General features: G+C 47.9%; 1 protein-coding gene and 1 long non-coding RNA gene across 3 annotated transcripts in view; one reads left to right on the top strand and one right to left on the bottom strand.

Annotated features, from left to right (window-relative positions):
* Window positions 1-19,489, top strand: part of HIPK2 (homeodomain interacting protein kinase 2) — an 88,690-nt gene that overhangs the window by 25,710 nt on the left and 43,491 nt on the right. The gene's annotated exons all lie outside the window — the stretch shown is intronic.
* LOC106885308 lies at window positions 4,337-8,878 on the bottom strand. The gene is made up of 3 exons (XR_001411420.1): window positions 8,674-8,878; window positions 8,425-8,567; window positions 4,337-4,449 (listed from the first exon to the last, which is right to left on the bottom strand). It is a non-coding gene; the product is annotated as an uncharacterized LOC106885308 (long non-coding RNA).

The raw sequence follows: 19,489 nt of genomic DNA, 5'->3' as shown, positions 1-19,489 counted from the left end.
CTGCAGGACCTCCCCTGGAACTGGATGGAGCTGAAGGAGGTCCCAGCAAAGGGGCAGCAATGGGGCTGTGACCTGAACCTGGGGCTCCTTCCACAGGACCTGTTCCCCCTGACTTGCCTGGCATCAGCACCATAACCCAAACTTCTCCATGTCTCGTGCGAGGCAGCGTTTTGAATTCCCAAGCACTCGAGCTGCAGGTTCCTCCATCTTAAAGAGCTATTCTTCCATCTGTAAGCTGGCAACTTGTTTGATTTTTTTACATCAGGTTTTCCTGTTGAAAGTGGGGACCGAGGGGAAGGGCCCCCGTGGCAGGACCCTCGCCTGCGGCAGCAACGAGCACACGCGGTGGTTCCCATTAGTTCCTGTCCGCTCCAAGTGGATTTAACTTTCATTTTTAAATGGCAGCATTTGAAAGGCATATAGGGCTGAGCTAACCATGTAAGTAATTAGGCTAGGAATGCAAGCAGAGGGGGCCATCAGCACTCATTATTTAAGAGCCAGCTTCATTATTTTTACTGCTTGGATGCTTATCTTAACATCAGCAGCCGCTTTTATTTAAAGGGACTTTGCCTCGCAGACTTGACGTTCCTGGCTGGGCTCTTCTGGAAGGGCGCTCAGAGATTGCACGCCTTCCTCCGAGAGGTGAAGCTAAAATAGTTTGCTCCCCAAAGGATGCTTCCCTCTGCTTGATGCTCCCAAATCACTTACGCCCAGTGCAGGCTTTGCAGGGATTCCTGCCCCCGTCGCTGGAACAGTGCTGCCACCACAATAAAAATGAGATGCTCTTTGGCAGCGTACGGTATTTTTTATTAGGTCAGAGCATGAAAACTGTCCTGGGCATCTAAAATTAGAAGATGATGAGGTCTGTAGGGAAAAGCAGTGTCAAATCACACAGTCGCAGTCCCTGCCCCAAAGTGGTTGCAGTGAGACGCCCACCTTGGCTCCAAGCTTTCGTTGAATCTGACTTTCTATAAGGGAGCTGACAAAACTGCTAGGTCCAAGGGGACCCTAAGTGCAGTGGTGACTTCTGACTCCTTTTATTAAATGCCTAGGGCTGTCTTCTGGCGGGAGATTTGTGAAGGGGGCGAAAGCGCATTATTGGATACCAAGTGATCATACCAGTGTGCTGCTGCATCCCTTCCCTGAGCCCTTCCGTTCTCTTTGTTGCTTTTTATCATTCCTGCATGTGTGGTGGATGCCCAGGCTCTGCTCCTGTAAATAACCCTTACCCAAGGGTGGGCCACGTGAGAAGAGGGATGTACTGTTAGTCTCCAGTAGGAAGGATTAGTCTGAGATGCTGAACTCCTCTGTGAGAGGCTTTTGGATGTGTAAGTGGGTGTGCTGCTCGAGAGGTCTTCCATGCCACCCAGAACTGCCTGGAAATTTGGAGGCATCTCACAGGAGGTGACCCAGCCATTCTCTCAGCAAAACCCTGGGTGCTGAGCAGTGTGTTTCTCCAGGCACCTGGGGAAAGGAGAGGAGATACTATCTTCCACCTTTGCTGTCTCCTCGTGGTTCTGGTCCTTCCTGCAAATTTTGTGCCCAGCCCGGCAGAGTTAAATGCTGCCGCTGCCGCCTTGCGTGCAGGGCTGCTTTGTTGCCATGTCAACTGTGCATGTCATTTGTTTACATTTGATTTGGCAGAACATTTCATGATAAGAACCAAGGCCTCCAGTGACTTTGAACTGGGGGGTGGCTGGGCAGGGGCACAGTGGGATGGGGAGCGAGGGAGAGCGTCTGCACCTACCTTCTGCTGGGTGCCCTCCAAGCGAGCGGGTGAAGCCGCCTGGGGCCTCCTCTCTGTAGCTCGCTTCCAGGAAAGTAGGAGCAGGGGAAATAAGTGTTCATTCTCATATTAATATCGATAACAGCGTGCATTAATTCTCAGGTGGCTTCTTGTAGTTTCGACCCATGGGGTGTGTGAAGGTTATTTCCACAGCCTGTTGCTTCCAAGCTTGCCACAGCTAGGAAATTTCTATGATCCTACCAAGTTCCCGACAACCAGATCTGGATTGTTTTCATGCGTTAGTCAGTGATGGGAAGAGATGAATCTTTCCAGGCAAAGACCCATAATTCAAGACAAATCTGTGACAGACTTTCCTGAGGACTTTCCCCAAGTAAAAAGAATACCAGGGCTTGGCCCAAAGCCAGGGAGAAAATATGTCTTAAAGAAAATCTACGAAGACTGAAGTAGTATGTGGTCTCTTCAGCCACCGCAAAAGCAATGCAAGAAGGGCTGGTGCAAAACTAATTTTTCAGAATTACTTCAATGATAGCAGACACTTTTTTTCCTTAACAGAAGCGATCTGGGAAGAGGTTGGTAAAGCATGTGAGATTTTCTCCTGAGCCCTTCTGACTGTTTGCCAGGGATGATTTCTCCCCGTATTTGCTATCTGATGGGGAGTGATAAATTCTGCATTTCTCTTTTTGTGCTGTTCTCTCTCTACCTTCTGGACGTGAGGCGCTTTGCTTGTGGTGTTGGTGGGAAACACATTCAGGATTTGAGTGCTGGGAAACAGGGGAGGTGATGCAATTTCCCCCCTTGCCTTCTTAAGAGAAAGCGGTTAATTTACTCTGCGCTCATATGAAAAGCAAAGCTTGTTTCCCCAGCGGCTCGGCAGGCGAGGACGGGGGACGGTGTAAAGTCCGTGATCTTTTAGGAGGTGCGTGCCTCTGCCAGCCCCTCCTTCAGCCGCCCAGTGAGTCACAGCGACCGCCCCGGCAGGCTGCCTTCTGGGAGGGGGAGAGAAAATACCCTTCATCTGTGATTAATGTCCAAACCACCGAGCACCACCTGAAAGACGGCGCTGCCGGCAGCGTAGGAGAAATGAGTCGTGGGCCGGCAGTGTATTCCCCAGCTTTGATCTCCGTCACCCTGCTCGTTTCTCTGGCTTGGTTTTTACATACCTGTGTGTGATAGCTTGGGCCTGAGCTCACCAAGGCGGCGGTTGTCTTCTCGGGGCATGCTCACATACGTGCCCCTTGGTGACGGCGGCTGCCTCAGCAGTGCTGCCTCCTTCTCCCCATCTTACCTCCCTGCTGCATCCCAGCTGGTTCACCCTGGTGTGACCTGGCGAGCATTTGTTCCAGCTTGTCCTGAGGGAAAGCACAGGGCCAGGACCTGGGGTTGGGGGCAGAGACTGGTTAAAACATCTCCTGCATTCAGGAGGAGATGTACCTGGAGACCACAGCCTCCACAACAGCCAGGAGCATCCTTCCCTGTGCCTCCCGTGGAGGTGGGACTCCAGGTCTGCAGATGGGCCATGCTGTTGACGTTGGCCTAGAGCTGTGAAGGAGTTGCCCATATTGTTATCTGCTTTTTTACTCGTCTCTGTTGATCAGGGTGTCTCCCTCCGATCTGGCTCATGCTGGGAAGGTGAGCAGCATGGCAACGTGACTGGTGTTGAAGCAGGGTTGAAATGCCCATTCTCCTTTTCCTCTTTCCTCTCACATGGCCTGGAGAGATGGTATCTAGGTAAAGGGCTAAGCCAGCCTCATGACTCTTTTGGTCTTTGGCCTCTCCAGGGACGCGCAACCGTGCTACCAAAGTGACTATTTTTGTAAGGTGGGTCCAGCTGCTGGCTGCTGACCAACCATTTTTCAACTCCATGCAGGCCTTGAAACAAACCACTGAAAAATAAAGTCCAGCAGCTACTACCAACATGCATAGGACTTAATCTGGCTCCCAACCTGTGTAAGGTTTTTATAGGGCATTAATAATCACATGCTGTGCTCCAGTTCTTGCTTTTTAATTTTTCTACTTAAGGGTGAGACTAGGTGCTTTCCTCAGAACATGAGATTCTTTAATTTTAGACATGAGGTCTGGCACCCTTTGTGGAAGCCAGCTGTCTTCTCATTTTCCTAGCAGTGCTTTCATTCTTCTGCATTGCAAGCCAGCTCTTTTTCTGTGTGGGATCCTTCTCACCTCAGCCCTTTCCCAGTTACATAAAGAAGGAAGAGTGCTTGAAAGACTTTTGGTCTTTGGCCTCTCCAGGGACGCGCAACCGTGCTACCAAAGTGACTATTTTTGTAAGGTGGGTCCAGCTGCTGGCTGCTGACCAACCATTTTTCAACTCCATGCAGGCCTTGAAACAAACCACTGAAAAATAAAGTCCAGCAGCTACTACCAACATGCATAGGACTTAATCTGGCTCCCAACCTGTGTAAGGTTTTTATAGGGCATTAATAATCACATGCTGTGCTCCAGTTCTTGCTTTTTAATTTTTCTACTTAAGGGTGAGACTAGGTGCTTTCCTCAGAACATGAGATTCTTTAATTTTAGACATGAGGTCTGGCACCCTTTGTGGAAGCCAGCTGTCTTCTCATTTTCCTAGCAGTGCTTTCATTCTTCTGCATTGCAAGCCAGCTCTTTTTCTGTGTGGGATCCTTCTCACCTCAGCCCTTTCCCAGTTACATAAAGAAGGAAGAGTGCTTGAAAGAGTGGCCGTGCTGAAATTAAAAAAAAAAAAGAAAAAAAAAAATCGTTGAGGTCCTTTCTAATGTGTTGCTACATGCCAGATGTCTGCCTATGGTTATTTCCAAATAAAAGCACTGCCAGGCAGCAGGTGTGGATCTATAGAAGTTATCTGTAATAAAGAGCAGTATATGTGGTAATAGTACAGAGTACAGTTAAGAGCAAAGTAATGCATGTTGGGCCTGAATCAAAGATCACTGATGACAGGACATTGCTTCATAAAGATTTCATTTGTTATATTGTTTTGTAGCCTTCCTCTCTCCCTCATTTCAAAGTTCCTATTTGCATAACAGCTAAGCCCCAATGCATGGAGGAAGCAGGCAGAGACAACTTCTACAACTGTGGCCCAGTATCTTTGAGGAAAAAGGGAGGTTGCCTGCATTCATTCTGGATGTCACCTTTTGCCTTGCTGAATCCAGAAAGAAACCTTCTTCCTTCCTCCGGGCCTGCTGCTGAAGAAGTGTCAGCTGGATGAGGCTCTGGTGAGGGCTGCAAGGTGCTCTCAGTCTTGGGCTTTAATTCTTTCCTGAACTCTAGCTCCTTGGAGACCTATGATTTCTATGCTGAGAGCAGGGACATGTTGTTTCTGTATTTATTGGGCAAGGCAGATGCCCTCGTTCCTTTGTCACTTCTAGCAGATGAGCTTTCCAGATGGGAACCTCATTTCCAAATAGTTTTTCAACAAAAATGACATTCCTTGGACTGCCTGTTCTCAGAAAGTGCTCCAAGTGACCTTAATGTGTTCCCAGCTGTCCTTTAGAGCCGAGAAATATTTCCAAATGCAAGGTCACCAATTGCAGTGATACGTATTGCTAATAAACTTGGCACTTGTATCTAGAGATGGTCTTGTGGCTAACATACAAGGTCGGGGCAAAGGAAGTTATTTTCTTGTTTGCTTGTGTGAAATTCTCGAAATTATTTTTCTGCTGTGTCTCTTAGTCTTCCCAGCTATAAAGTGGGATTCATAAACTGTGCTTGCCTTACCTGGGTGTATTAAAGTTTCTGAAAGTCCAACAGCTGTCTCCATAGACATGAGAAGTGCTCGGATCTTTCTGATACCACCCCACACCCTAAGAGCTGACCCGCTGGCTTGCTTCTCACAGCTGGAGTCGAATGCAAGTTTATTCTGCTTGCAGACAAGTGTGGTAGTTAGCAGCAGCTCTTGTGAGCATCCTTGACCTGGACCCTGCTCCAAGGGGCCAGACACCGTATGAGTCAAGGTAAAATTTTCCTTCTGTTAGGTATCTCTTCAAAACCCTTGGCAGAAATACTTCTGCCCCTCATCAGTGTTATACCTGGGGACCTGTTGATTGCCAGCAGCAATTAATGCAATGCTGGTAGCAGTGCTTGGGAAGGAATGGAAGTGATTGACTTTCAAATTCAGGGCTGCTGTTTGCAGGACTGTGCTTGGGGGAAAACCCATAAAAAGGTTTCTGTCTAGAAACTAAGCATATCTGATGTGGAATTACAGAGAAACAATGAACAGGAAAGTCGACAGTACTGCTTTTACTGAGCAGAATTGCACTTTTAAGTCCACTTAAGAAGTAGGTTTTGCAAGACCAGAGCCTTAGACACTTAGGAGGGCGATCCCTTCAGAGTCCCAAAAAGAACATTGCAGCCTCTAATTAAGCAGAGTATTAACTACCTTATCTCCTTGATGAAACTTGGTAAACTGTACTCTGACAGACGCGCACACACGGCTTTCTCCCTGGAAATCTGGAAGTTAAGACATGCTTTCTCTATCATCTATATGATTTATTTTTCCCCTGGCTATTCCTCTGGAGTTGCACGAAGGCACTGAACTAAGTGCAGCTGTCTTTGCGCTGAGCTGTATTTGCATAGAGCTCTATTTGCATGTTGGCTTGTGCTGGCGTACAATATTAATAAGGTATTAGAGGAGAGCAGGGGGAGGGGGAGGGGCAAGTTAAGATTTCAGTCTTGTCTAAGCAGGGCCATGCAAATAAATTTCCTTTTATCCGGAATTAATGACTAATACGTTAACTGGCCTCGGTCTGGGATTTTGCCTGCCTGGGAATGATGTCTGCAGCAAGAGGCTGTGCTTCCCGCTCCGTCTTCCATGCCTCCCGAGACATTAGTGGGTTTGTCCACCTTTGACTGGGAGCTGCAAGGCTGCTCGTGCAAGGAAGTCTCTCTGGTTACAACCATGCATGTCTGGAAACAAATGCAGCCCGGTGGAAAGCCACAGCATGGGGAATGGACGAGAGGGAGAAAGGAGGAAACAAAGGAAAAAGGGGGAAAGAGCAAGTTCTTTACCAAGAGAAAGCTACAGCCTTGAACTTGGACCTGAGCTGCTCTTAACCTGAAAGAGCACACCTGTAACTAATGGTTCTGTAGGAGGGTATGTCCCTCAGGGGTGGAGACTTGGGGTTACCTGCCATCATTCAGCGTGGTGGCTGCGCCTAACATCCAGATCCATACTTGTCCCAGGGTTTGCCCAGCCTGGGTATCTGTTCTGCCTCACGTGGAGGGCTCAGCACGTGCTAACCCAAGCAATGGTGCTAGCACCTTATTTTACGCTGCTGTCTTGGGGGGCTAGCTGTGAGCCTGCGTGGTGAATGGACAGGGAGCAGCAGGAGAGATGGATCCCTCTTCTGCTGGATTCCCAAGAAGGGCACGCCACTGGGATCAGGAGAGCCAGGGTGGGACTTGGGAGACTCGCTGCTGGTTTGCACATTGTTAGCTCCTAGTGATGATAATCTGATTGCGAGACCCTCGGAGCCCAAGTAGTAAGGGGTCCTGTGGGGGGAGCTGATTAGCGTGATCTCCAGGGAGGGGTTGCCTTCACTGTGCAGGGTACAGAGTGCTTCTGGAGCTTGCACACCCAGTGCCGTTTATCAACAGCCCAGAAATGGCTGAAGAAGAAGGGGAGCTATTCTAGAAGGACCTGTTTATAATCAGAGTTTTATCAGGTTGCTCTGTCCCAGATATATGGGGGAGTACAGGACAGCCCAAATTCCTCTGTTGGGGAGGAGATGGGCCTTAGCCCCAAGCAGGTTTGCATTGCTTCTTGTTGGGAATGGTGGACCAGAATCCTTCAAACCTGGGCTTGCCACTAGCGTAATTGCCTCCAGTGCTAGTTTTGAGGCCTCAGCTTTCCTTGGGGTGCCGTCCAGCTGAGCTGGATCACCTTTACCCAAAGTCTTGGTGTTTCAGCTCACAATGGAAGAATAAGCAGGGTGGTGGTGGGGTGGGTGTGTGTGTGTGCGCGCAATGTTCCTGTCTCTGTGCTCAGTTCACGCTGTAGACATCTTGGAGCTAACCTGGTAATCCCACAAGTCGCTTGGGGGAACAGTTTGATCTTGCTGTGGGGATGGTGCCACATTATGGGGGAAGCTCTGTTCTTAATCAGTGCAGAAGCCGTGAGGGGAAAAACAAGTCTGCAACATCACTTGGCAACACAATTATTATAATAGGGTTTGCTTCTTCCTACACTGCCCAACTGAATTATTTTCTCCATATGGTGGAGCTACTCTGTTTTTAACTGGTTCTTCCTGCCCCTTCACCAGATGGCTGTTTTTATGCAGGACCTCACAGCTCTTGCGCATCGTGCCTTGCTGAGCTGAGAGCGGGGAAAGGAACTCGGGGGAAAGCAGGCTCAGGACGGATGCTGCTAGCCCTGATCATGGGGTAACAAACATAGCTGGAGCTGGACATTAGGCATCACCATTAAAATGAATATTTAGATGCTAACAGGGTAACTCAAAGCCAGCATTCTATTTATTTCTGGTGGACGTGAGGTTTTGGTGAGAGCACAGAGCTGAAGGATGCACACCGCAAAGTCTTCCCCTTCTGGGTTGCCAGCTGACTTCAGGCTGACCTGTAACAGCTCGTCGTCATCCTTGTCTTAGGTGTTTAGCACAGCTCTGCTAATACGATGCAATCCTTTCTGTCTTCTTGCTATATTTGGCTTCCTAGAGCAGGGCACCCACCTGTAAGCTGCTTGTTGCTCTCCAGCTGCCCAGGGATCCTTGTCCTGCACCGCAGAGTGCCTCTGCTTTGAATCTATCCTCATGGTACCAAGGACATAGGGAGTGGAAAAAAAAGAAACAAACATCAACAGCAGCAAAAAAACCTGCAAAAAAGAAAAGGGACATAGAGAAATTCCACCAGTAAGTGCAAAGTGTTGTTAAAAGGATAAATCGCTTCTGTAATTTACACTTCAGGAAGAAATAGCCCACCTGGGTTCTGGGTAGCCGGGCGCTCCGCATCTGTATTCAAGGACCTTCCTCATTTGCTTTTAGTCTGCTTTTCTAAGGAAATGAGATGTGTGTGATCACACTGCTGCTGTGTTCCCCTTAACTTTTGAATCCGGTGGACAAATTCAAGCAAATTTGACGCGGGGAGGGGGGAGGTCTCAGTGGTATTGAGTGCTACGTGCTTCATGAAAATAGGCAGCTGGGCAGAGACCCTGTTAATGCCTGCCCCGGGGGAAGGGCTGCAGTGTCAGCTTGCCAGTTAATATATACTGTTGGAGGAGTGTCTCTGTGCGGGAGGTCAGTCCTGAGACCCTGGTCTGTAGGAAACAGCAAAGTCTTTCTCTGGCCTTTTTTTAATTTTCTTTTTTTTTTTTTTTTTGTCCTTTGGTGAGACTTGAAAATAAAAATAACACTTTTCATCTTCAAAGGGCTTTACAAACATCAGCTAATTAATCCTTCCCTCATCTAGTTTGCTGCTTCAAGCAAGAGTGGAAAAGCAGGGATTTTTCTAAAAGTGAGTGAGATAGATCCTCAGAGGGCCCATCTCAATCCTGGAGGGTCCGCGGCTGTTGCTCCACTCCAGAGCGTGCAGCTCTGTACTATGTTGTTGTTTGTTCTTTGTTTCTTTAGCTAATAAATAAACAATGGAATTCAAAGAAACAACCAAGAGATGTTCCTTAACACGTATGCCCCAGCTTATGGGTAAACCATCAGCCTGAAAAAAAATGTAGATTGGCTTAATCAGGAGGGGAAGAAAATTCCCATCATTAAATTTTAGGTCTTTAAAATTCATCATACATGAGAACTTTATATTTTCTCAGGAATTACCTTGAAAACACAATAGGACACTTCCTATTGTGAGAAGAACTTCCTGTTCTTCTCCTCATGTTCCTGAGGATCTTGTGGCCATTGTCACAACCAGAAGCTTTAGACGTGTCTGGTTCTCTTCCCCTTTGATCCAGCAAACTGTATTTGGGTACAATGTCAGTCCTGCTACTGATGTGATGAGTAGACACTGCCTGGTGGGTTAAGAGGAGGATGAGCAACTGCGCTGACACTGGCTCTCTCTGTTGGGTGAAAAACGAGAATGATAAGCCAGGCCTGACTCTGGAGAAGTCAGCAGTGGGTATGGGTGGGAGAAGGGCATGGTAGGAGTAGGTGGATTTTACTCTGTTGGCTTCAAATGAGCTCTGGCTGCTTTGCCACAGCCAGATCCAGGTTTTCTACGGATGACAGCTCTGACTTCTGGTCACGAGTCACCCATCACCTTGGTTGCGTGCAGGATGGGCATCAATGCAAAAAGCCAGTGGTTCTGCTAGGTTTTCCCTTGATCTCAGCCATCAGCCAGGTCTGGTAAAGGTGCCAGGGTCACCTCTAGTCACAGGGGTGTGATGTGGAGCACCACAAAGGTTCAATAATGAGATAGCCCATTGAGTGGTATTTCTTTTTGAGTGTTTTTTTCTTTTTTCAGTGATGCCGGGGGATAGGACAAGAGGAAACGGGGCACGGACTTGAATGTAAGAAGTTCCACCTAAACATGAGGAGGAACTTCTTTACTTTGAGGGTGGCAGAGCACTGGAATGGGCTGCCCAGAGAGGTGGTGGAGTCCCCTTCTCTGGTGACATTCAAAACACGTTCCTGTGCAACCTGCTCTAGGAGGACCTGCTTTGGCAGGGGGGTTGGACTAGATGATCTCCAGAGGTCCCTTCCAACCCCATATCATTCTGTGATTCTGTGAGTGGAGGGAGAAACTATAAAGAGGGGGTGAAAGCTGAATTGGAGGTGCCTATAGCTGGAACATCTGTGTCACGGTCAACACCAAAGATGGCAGGTTGCTGTTACAGCTTTCCTGAGGGCTTGGCTGAGAGAAGCTTCATCCAAATGCAGTATGTGCTCGCAGGCATTGGGAGCAGGGAGTCTGGATGAGAAAGCTTTTGTGGAGGAGAGGTTTTGCATGGTACCTCCGGGACATGGGAACCAGTGTCCATTGCGGTCCATTGTGGGTTTTTTCCAGCATCCTCTCACTGTCTATTGTGGATCCAACTCAGAAATAAAGCTTTAGGGATGGGCTGATGCTCTGTGATTATTTTTTTTTTTAATTTTTTGGCCGCTTCACAAACATTTGGAAACGCATTTGAGCATTTTGGTGGGGTTGAGCATGGTTGCATTCGATACAGTGAGTTAGCCTGGGAGGGCAGCAGGTGCTGTGCTTCTGGTTTTCTCTTCCAGTGTAAGAGGCCTATACCTCCTTGGTTTTTCTGTATCCCACCTGTGCTTAGTTTTCTATCAGGATCCTCGGGTGAGCATCTTGAAGCTCAGCAGCCTCAAAAGCCCCACAGAAGCTCTCACCTTCCTAGGTTTCTTTCTCAAGAGAAATTACGTTTTTAATTTCCTCTTGAGACCACTCATATTGTCTTTTCCGGGGCGATTCTCTCTTCATTAGCATTCAATGGGTGTGAACTTTTCTGGGGTCCAAAACTGGGCATGCATACAACTCTGTATCATTGTATGACTTCCATCCTGCAAGCTTTTCACTCTTGTCATTGTCTGGTCTTTTTTTTTTTCTATTCCACTTTGCATCAATATGGATTTCTATTGCAGATATGGTTACAATTAGAAAATAATTATTTTAGTATTGTTAGAGAATGAATTAATTATAATTTCTGGTAGGACAGAAAAAAGCAAGAACAGAAAATAGTTCTCAGATCTAACACTTGAAGTATTTATCACTGTTGATGCTGCAGCAGCAGCTTTCCTTATTTTATACATATTTACTATTATTCTACAACTCAAAAGCCTGGACCCAGAAATACTGCAAAAAGAGGAAATGGTGATTAGGGAGCACAGGTTCTCAAAGGAAGCTATTTTAGGTTTCCCCAAAGCAAAAAAAAAAAAAAAAAAAGACCCTCAGGCTTCCCTGCATCAGAAACATGATGCTGTACTTTGCATAGAAACATCCTGAGTTACCTACAAATTCATTGTCTTCCAATCATTGCCTTGTGCTTCCCCTGCCCATCTCTGCATAACTCTAATTTGCCTGCCCATGTCTGCATGCATAAATGTGCAAGAAATGAGTCCCGAGTGGCTCTTGAAGCTTTGGTAGGGTTTGCCGGACTAGTAGATAGGAAAAAGAAAAGAAAAAAAAAAGTAATTCTTCTTTTAAAGTGGGAAATTCAGATCAGTCATCAGGGAGACGCAGTAAACAAGGAGCCTGGTGTTGCTGTTTTTAGACAGGCGCTGCTCAGAGTAGGATTGTGCTTTAGGAGGTGCTAAGTATGTTCAGCAATATTGGCATTTTGTTTCAGTTGGATGAAGATCCGAAAGCCAATCTGAGCCCTTCATGAATGGAAACACTTTTCCCTCCTGTGTCCCTACTGTGTTTCTCCGTCTCACATGGGGGATGTAAAGACCCACATCCCTCCTACCTCCATCCCACCTCACCCTCTGCTGGGAGGTGTCAGCTTCTCACGCCAGGGTGAAGGAATGGCAGGAAATCTCAAGCTGCCTTTCCCCAGCCACGCTGCCCTGCAGGGATCCCATAAGTTGTGCCACTTAATCCTTCAGCCACCGTGGCGTGTTGCAGGGCGGTGACAATGAGCATAAACAAAACACGTAATTAATAAAGCAGTGGTGGTTTGCGTTCGGTGCTTGGCGATGGGTGGGACGTGAAGGGAAGCGGCGAGGTAATTATAGATATGAAAAATGAGGCAGGAACATGCAGTAACCTCTCTAGGTTAGCTGTCCCTGTGATCGATGGCCTACATTGTTTTCTCGCTAACCTTTTGGTGAACCTCCCCTTAGAATAACAGGGGAAATACAGTTATTCCCTTCTCCATCGTGTTTGTTGGTAAAGCACTCATGTACTGCCTTATTATTGCACCCTAAATATTGCAGTGTATTGGTAGTAAATCATATGATGTGTAATGACCTGCACCTCGTGCCAGGTCCTTCCCGTCCTCCTCCTGTCCAGCTGGAGGCTGCCTGCCCATCGCGGTGTGGGCAATGGCACCGACTCTGTCGCCGTCTCGATTAAACCAAAAAGACCAGTTTCCATGACTAAAACACGTGTTGAGGGAGCTGCAAGGACAGAGGTAGGGAAGGGTGCAGTGAAGGAGGTGACAAAACCAAAGATATGTCCAAAGATTTTTGGTGGAGGGGCGGGCAAGCTCCAAGACGTTGGGGTGATAAAATTATGGGCTTACGACTGGTGGCACAGGCCTGGGTGACAGTGTCTTTAAGGGGAAGTATTGGTCCATTTGCATCCCCTGCTGCATGAATGTACTCTGGTTTTACCTATCAAAGCCAAGCTTACTCTGTTTTCGGTAATTTCAAACACAGCCCTCAAGTGATGAGGTTTCTGAGAGCTGCAGCCAACTTTATGAACCCCGAACTCCTCCGTCAGGAGGAAGATGGTTTGCTTCAGGCATTTCACAGGGAATCATATGATATACACCAGATAAAATTGCAGCATGTAAAAAAATGTAAAGAATGCCAGGAAATGTTCTTGAACCCTGAAGTTGACTTAGCAGAGGACTAAATGGTTACAGGCAGTCACAGTAATTGAAGATATGATTGTATACATAACAGAGCCCCTTCTTTCAAGAAAGGGTGGATCTTTGCCTTCATGTCCTGGGAAGTACTTTTGATTGTTGTATTTATTTCTCTAGAGTAATTACTGAACTTCCCCTCAGCCAAAAGCATTCCTGATATATAGGGATTTCTTCACCCTTTTCAAGGACGATACTGGCTACTTGCGAAACAGTCAAATTAAGAAATGACATCCGTACCGCAGTGTGATCCAAGGACGAATTAGAAGTTAAAATTAATCAGATGGGAATCATTCCAAATTCCCCTTGTGTATGGCAAAGAGGAGGAAAAGTTTCTTTTGTATGATGTTTTATTCCGCAAGTTTTGTCTCTCCAAAATCTCTGTCATGGCCACCTAAAATTTTAACATGTGGGAAATGTTTATATTTTTTTCAGAACATTGGGATAGCTTTAAGAATTTGTTTTGGCAAGAAAAAAATGAAACTGTAAAAGGAGACATTTGAAGAGTCCCAGAAACAAATATATGACTATGTGTTGACATGTTATGAAGGTGTTGGGAGCGACTCCTTACTTAAAATTGTGTTGAAATTTGCACTTACTATGGATTTAAATTCATCAGCTTCACACTTTAATGATTGAATTTAGTCTCCTGATTTGGTACAGAGATGCGTTGGAGAACAATTGAATTTTCCATGTGATGGTTTTAAATAAAGAATGAACATAACTTTGCAGAAGGCTTTATTTCAAAAGTCTGCCTTCTGAAGCATTGCCTTTCTTCCTGCAAGCATCATGGTTCCTTGGGACTATTTGCACGCCACACGTGCATTCTTGCTTGTATTCCGGTTTTCTGCCCAGCTCCTGTAAAGCACATGGCATTAAAGGTTAAAGTCAGAGTAGTTCCCCTGCTGTCAGCTGCAAGGGCTCTCTTCCACGTCTGGACAGTTGGGGATTGCAGTCTTTGGCTCTAAAATGTGGTAGCCCCCATCTGCGTGTGAGATAAGATGCAAGTCGGAGCAGAGGACATTTCACTGAAAACACCCTTTCAGAGATGGTGTTTCAGGCTTGTCCTGTCCATCCCGTTGCTCCCTAGGTGCTGGACGAGCAGGCATTTAGCACAGGATGGGTGAAAACGAGGAGGAGGAGTGGGGAAGGAGAGGGATCTCAGGAGGAGGTAAACTGGTGTTTGGAGTGAGCAGCTGAGCTCAGTGGAGTTTCGAAGTGGAGCAAGGGCAGGTGGGGACAGCAGGAGGAGTGGGAAGTTAAGTCAGGGAGCAGGGGAGCTATCGTGAGAGATGTGGTACAGGGGGAGCAGGACCCCACTTGCTGCAAACAAGGCACTGGTCCCTCTGAGCCACTGTCACTGTACCCAGGGCCCCCTGAGGAGCAGGGGGGTACCCGTTACCCCATCAGTGCTCAGGTTTGTGCTCAAGAACCTTGAGCACTTATCACAGAATCTCAGAACATCAGGTGTTGGAAGGTACCTATAAGGATCATCGAGTCCAACTCCCTGCCACCTCTCAGGAGTCCACACTGACACGGGTACGTGCTGGAAGGGTGTTTGTGTGCTGGCTTGTTGAGGGCAGCCGTGTGTTGTCAGCAGCCTGAGATTTCAGCGCTGATCTTTTGTCCTTCCTGCAGATTTGCTTAAGCCTTACTTTATTGTGCCCTTTACGTAACTGGCAGCGGGACACCAGTAGCCCAGGCTGCTGGGGCTGCTCGGATCCGTGGGCTGCAGCATCCAGGCTGTCAGTGGTTACCTCGGTGAGTCAGGGACCGTGTTTTCTGCAGGCTTGGTTGCAGATCCCCAGAAAGTCCTATAGTTGATATTTCCAGGGTGATGAGGGATCCCAAATTACGTTGCAAGTCTTTTAAGGCACACACTGTTACCTTACGCTTTTTTACAGCACCTGGTATAGCAGCGCCCTGCTTAAACCTTCCAGATTTTACCCCAGCATAAATATAATAACAATAAGTTAAATTCCAAGCGGACTTATGTTTCCACAATTCCACGGAAGAGGAATGTTTTTCTGCAGTGCTTGTACAGGGGGCTGTTGTCACCCACTCCGCCGGTCGCTCTGTGAGCTGTTTTGATTCTAGTAGGGCTTGAGTTAAAAGTAGAAATTTGCAGCAGGAATAGCCAGCTGGGACAGCTCTGGGGTGCCCTGGTTGTTTCCAGCCACCCAGACCTCCATGTGTGTCCCAGCCTTCCTGGGGAGGCGTTCCCGGGCTTTTCCTAAAACCTGTTTGTAAACCAGGCAGGTCCTTCCAGCCTAGGTGGGATGCTGCGACTCACCAAGCGGGACATTCAAGTGGGCCTTGGATTTTGTGAGCTGTTCCCCACACACTGTCTTGCTGGGTGACATCTACAGGCCATTTCGCCTCAAAATCTGCCTTGCCCTCAGTAATACCCGTCTCTTTTGAAAGAGCTTCCTAATCCCTAGCGTTATTGTTGCTGTTCCCAAATACCATAAGTAGAAGACGTTGTGGTCTAACAGATACGGCACGCCGTTCGCAAGGACCCCGCTTCTTTTCTTGGCTTTGCTACACTCTCTCCGTATGATCTTGGGCGAACTGCTCCACCAATCTGTTCCCCTGTCACCACACATCGCCTTAGATCATCATTTCTCTGGAGCAGACGCAGTCCCTTAGCACGTCGTCTTTGAGCGTCTAGCGTTATGGGGCCCCGGTCTCCACCGGGACTTCTGCGTGCGACAGAAATACAAATAGTTGCTGCTAATAATAATATTAAATCTGCATGGCTTTTCAGAGATAAGTAAAGGGCAACGCTCCTTCCTCCGAGGAGCAGGCAGGATAAGTACTTTATTTTTGTCTTTGTCTTTTTCTAATTAAAAAAACCAAGCGGCCAGTAGACATGATTAAAAGGAAAGAAAAAAAAAAAAAAAGGAGGCTGCAGTAATTTGATATTTTTAGCCTCAGACCTGCTGCTTGCTCTGTGAAGCCAATCTTAGGATCATGGCCTGAGTCTGGTTCCTATCCGTTTTTGCCAGGGGTAGAAATCCTTTCAGAGCCTTCTGTTGGCAGTTGGCTCGGTGTTGGGGCTAATCCCATAAAACCACCGTGCAACTTGGTGCAACTTCCAGTATTTGCTGTGAACAAAAGTCTCAGGGAACCTTACAGATCTGACACGAGGAGCTTCACTTGGCCGATACACGGCAGGGCCCTGGGCTGAAACGATAAGGGTTTGGGATGGCGCTGAGCGTGGCAGAGCGGGAGGCTGTCGGAGACAAGAAGTAAACTCCTGACTGTCTCTGTGTGCCTCGGGATTTTTTTTAATTATTATTTCATTTCCAAAGAAACCCGACAGCAACAACAAAAGGTCTTAAATATTCAACAGTGAAAACAATAGATTTGAAAAGGAAAACAAAAAAGTTAGAGCCAGCTCTGGCATTGGTGGACATTTGGCTCGGAGGGAAGCGAGAACAGCTTGGATTTGCATAAATTGCATACTGCAGGTCAGAAAGCGGAGTCAGAATTATGCTTTCATTGCAGTGGCATGAATGGGAGCACATAATTGGCATTCTTCCCTTCTTGATCAGATGCCTCCTTCAGGGGATCTCTGCACCCAATACGTTGCAGCTCATCCATTCACTGCTTGGCATGGATAGGGCTTTTGTTTCCAAGTTATGATTTTTCTATTCTCTGATTTCTTCCATAACCTGGGAAAGCCCCAGCCCTCCCCCCGGCCCCGTGCATTACCCTTTGTTTCGGAGAAGAAGCACAGGTCACGCCGTGCTGAATGTGGCTGTTGTTGCATCACACAGCCCCCTCTCCCGAGCATGTTTCTGCACTTCTGGGTCAGCGTGGGGCTCATGACCCTTGGGGGCGATGGTCGTGGTGCTCAGCCTGGTGCACCTTCTCGGAAGTTTACCGACTTCTGCTTTTCTGAGTCGGACGAGGGGAGCGTGATTGCGATCTGTCCAGTAGGGCTCCCTCCGGGGATGTACAAAGAGGCACTTCTGGCTGGGACAAGCTTAGTATGTCTCTTGGCTGACCCAGGACCTGGCTTTCTTTTCCATTATTGGGCTTAATAGCTTTTCTTGCCTCTTAAGATTTCCAGCTCAAGTGCAACAAGGACTTGCTAGCAGGATTCAGATTCAGCAAAGCACTTAAATGTAGGCTTAACTTCAGCTGCATCCAGTGCCCTCACCGGGGCTCAGGCAGGCGTTTGCTTCAGGTGATGCCTATGGTGAAGGGTTCAGCTGACCTGGAGCCGTAGCCTCCATCAAATGAGTATAGTGCTGCTAAAATCTCATGTCCGTTCAGCCATCGGCCAGCCACGTGGAAGCCTTTCCTGCTGAATGTCAGGTCGTGGTCCTCCTCCCCATGTGGTTCTCTGTCGGCACTGCCTGCTCCAGGGCTTCCTCTCTCATCCTGGATGCGTGTTTGCAGTTTCTCCCTCTGTGGAGTCACCGGCCGGACCGAATGCCACGTGCCACTTGGCCATGCCCCATCTTTTCCTGGGACCATACCCACCCTGATGCTGGTCTCCGATCCGCCCGGAGGCAAAGGCAAATGGCAAATAATGGCTATTGATGGCTGGGGCCTGCCTCTTCATTTATCCACAGATAAATGTTTAACCTGTCAGCTCTAAGAAATCATATTGATTAGAGAGACGTTGTTTTATTCCTTGGGTCTGCTAATCGAAAGGGCGAGTCCCCCCCTTTAGTATCTTCCTGCCACAGGCTCGGTTCTACTGTACCTTGTCCAAAACCAGCTTTTATTTTCAAGGCACAGGGAAAATTATGTTTATAAAACATAAACTACGGGAATTTTCATTCCCCTCTGGCTTTAGGAGGAGGAGAGCAGCTGGTAGAGAGTGGATGAGAAAGGCTTTATCTGCTGTATTTTGGTTACTGCGCTTTGAGTGATGGGTTTAATAATTGATAGAGCAATTTAGCAATGATCCATAATCCCGAAAGAAGCCTACGCTCCCCTCCCTCTCCCTCTCCCGCCCTCCCTCTGAGACTGACAGGCTGCTCTCAGTGTTTTTGTCTGCAAAATTTCATCCCTTGGTTTCTGTAAACAGCCTGACATGGGAGAGGGGGGGGAAAAAAAAAAAGCAACTGTTTCTAAATCTTTTGTCTTGTTTCCACAAACAGCTGCGCCGCTTTCTCTAGTTCAGGGCTTCAGTCATTTGCTCGCACGCTCTTGCTGAAGGGAGCAGGAGGTTTTCTTTCAGGCCCCAGCCTAAATGGGATGGATGTATGCAATGCATATAGGAGGACAGAGTGGCGCAGAGCCTCCCGGCAGGGACCCCTCCCTCCCCAGTGAAACGCAGGCTTTGTTCATGGCTGAATCCGGCTTTCTTCATCCCAAGAAAGGTGTGTAGCGACGGCAAGTGCTGGGAGTACGCTAGCGCGCTTGGCCTTGAAACTCTGCCAGGATTAACCCATGGAAATTGCTTTTCCCAAGAGCCTGCTGCTGGCGAGGGTCAGAATCCCATCAGGGTGCCCGGTGTGCAAGTGTCTGTGTGAAACCCCGTTTTTAAAGGTGGGGACACAGAATCTGTGCTTGCCCAGCTTGCCCCCCCCCCCCGCCCCGTAGCAGCACAGGGCTGTGTGTGTGTGCAGGCACGTGGTGTGCACCACTTCCATGGGCATCCGGAGTTTTCGGCGCCCCGGTGCGTGATGTCCACCTCTCTGCTCACCCCCAGCATGTGCAGGAAGAGAGCAGAAAAGATGAGAGAGGAAAAAGGAGACAGAGGGAAGCAGGAGAGAAAAAGAGACAGGGTTATAGGTACTGAATGCGTGTTGAGGCCAAGGCAGGGTGAAGATGGGGAGGAGGTGCAGCCTGGCAGAAAGCTGGGTATAGGCAAAGTGGAGTGAAATGTATTAAGTTATGTTTTTCCATATGTATTACACAGACGCCAGATTGACAACAAGTTGTAATTAAGCATGACATAAACTCAGCTATGTGCAGCTGTATTATTCCTTAAAATTAACAAGGGGTGAGGTGCTCTGGGGCACAGCAGAGTTTATGGACGCTCCGCCACAGGAGGTCTGTAAGACAAGCTGGCTAAACGCTTGCCAGGAGTGACACGGGCCTGGGATGGCCCGGCATCAGGGGGTGGGTGACTTCCCAGGGTCTGGGCTAGCTCTGTCAGCCTCTGACACCATCCTCTGGAGTATTTTCACCCTTCCCAGTCAGCACCCTGGTGGAACATGAGCGGTGTCAAGGGGCAGGTAGTTTAGTCTGCTTCTATGATTTATTTGCTATTAAATACCCTTAGT

The sequence above is a fragment of the Calidris pugnax genome, unplaced genomic scaffold (assembly GCF_001431845.1).
Source record: "Calidris pugnax isolate Ruff unplaced genomic scaffold, ASM143184v1 scaffold1, whole genome shotgun sequence".
NCBI classification, from domain to species: Eukaryota; Metazoa; Chordata; class Aves; order Charadriiformes; family Scolopacidae; genus Calidris; species Calidris pugnax.
The sequence above is the reverse complement of the archived record's forward strand: the minus strand, read 5'-3'. Positions and strand labels throughout refer to the sequence as shown.